The 1,791-nt window shown below is 50.6% G+C and overlaps 1 long non-coding RNA gene across 1 annotated transcript; it reads right to left on the reverse strand.

Moving 5' to 3' along the window:
• Window positions 1-463: 463 nt before the first annotated feature.
• LOC116270995 lies at window positions 464-1,379 on the reverse strand. Its single transcript, XR_004179301.1, has 2 exons — window positions 943-1,379; window positions 464-778 (listed from the first exon to the last, which is right to left on the reverse strand). It is a non-coding gene; the product is annotated as an uncharacterized LOC116270995 (long non-coding RNA).
• Window positions 1,380-1,791: the final 412 nt, after the last annotated feature.

Here is a 1,791-nt window from a genome sequence, read left to right on the forward strand (position 1 = left end):
CTCACACTGGTGCAACTTCTTCCAAGACCTCAAAGCTGGACAACATGAGCCAGTCTTTTTTAATGTCTCCACTTGCTAGGGCTGTGACCGGGACAGTCCTAGAGGGTAGTGCCAATGGATGAATGGATGGATGGATGGATGGACAGTAGTCCAGGGATGATGTCCCTGTCTGTACTGAACTGGGCCCTTCCTCCAATGAGCAGCCTTCCTGAGTGAGTTCATACAATTGTCCCTTGGTATCCATGAAGGATTAGTTCTAGGGTCCCGGGGATGCCAAAATCCATGGATGCTCAAGTCCCTGATATAACGTGGCCTAGTATTTACATAAAAGCTATGCACATCCTCCAATAGACATAGACCATTACTAGGTTATTTATGATATGTAATACAATGCAGATGCTACATAAATGGTTGTGATACTGTATTCTTTAGGGAATGATGACAAGAACAAAGTCTGCACATGTTCAGTAGAGACATAACCATGCAATTTATTTTCTGAATATTTTCCATCTGCTGTTGCTGAACCCACAGATGCAGAGCTCCTGGATATGAGGGCCAAGTGTGCTTTGAGAGTAGGATGGGTGAGGTTGCTAATGAGTACAGGGGAGCAGGTGTCAATCAGAGGTCCCTGCATTGGGGCATCTGGACGCCCTGTCTCCGGACTTGAGACTCCGTTTGAATGACACAGGCAGACTCAGCCCCGGTCAAAGTTCACCCCTTGAAGCTTCATTTTATCCCAAACTCTTTCTGGACCCTGGAATTTGGCATCCCCTAGGCCCTGGCAGGAAGGACAGATGAACCAGATTTTAGATAACGTGTCTGGAATAGAGTGAGGCCCTACTGTGTGCCTGGCACTTTCCCCATAGGATCCTCTAGGTAGAACATTCAAGGGTCATGGAGAGAAATACCCAGTTAAAATATCAGAAATTTAAAAAAAGATACCATTAGAGACACGAAAAAACCATTAAGTAATAGTATTAGCATTTGTATTCTGAGATTCAACAGCACTGGTCACTTCCCTCCACCCTTATGTGTGTCCCAGACCACCCTGGGCGAGGAGGGCTGAGGTTAGGGAACACCCGTGGATGCTCTGATACTGGTCCTCGGCCTTGGGGGTGACAGTGATGAGGAACTGGGTGCACACATGAGTGGGGCAGCCAGGCCTGGCCAGAGAAGGCACACACACGTGCACAGATGTGTTTACCCATGTACAGGTGTGCACGCATGCACACAAACACGTTGCAGGCAGGCATGTGGCCGCCTCAGGCAGTGGAGGACCCTATCTCTGGGCCCTGCTGACCCGGGCAAGGCCCCACTGTGATGCGTGCCATGACCTCAGAATGTCACTGGTGCTTAGCACCAATCCGCTCTCAGGCCTGCCTCTGTGTTCTACTGCTGTTTAGCACCAATCCGCTCTCCGGCCTGCCTCTGTGTTCTACGGCAGTTACACACGCACAGTGGTATCAGCTACACACGCACAGTGGTATCTGGGACCAGTTTTGTGGACTCGAAGGTTTTCTACCTGAGAGGCATAACGCAGGCCAGCTGATTCATCAGAATCAGGTGAGTGTGACCTGCTCTCTTCCCTCCAGGCTGACTTGGGGACAGTGGCTATGCTGTGGGTGGTGTTGGCCTCTGGGCAGCTACCGAGGAGGGTCATCCCTGAGCACTCACCGGTCGTCCGTTCTACACTGCCCGTGTAGACGTTGGCTCTTTCGTCCTGATGGTGGCTTCATAGAGTGAGTGCCATTCCCTAGTGTACCCATTCGACAGGTGAGACGTCTGGGGTCA

This window comes from Papio anubis, chromosome 17, assembly GCF_008728515.1.
Source record: "Papio anubis isolate 15944 chromosome 17, Panubis1.0, whole genome shotgun sequence".
NCBI classification, from domain to species: Eukaryota; Metazoa; Chordata; class Mammalia; order Primates; family Cercopithecidae; genus Papio; species Papio anubis.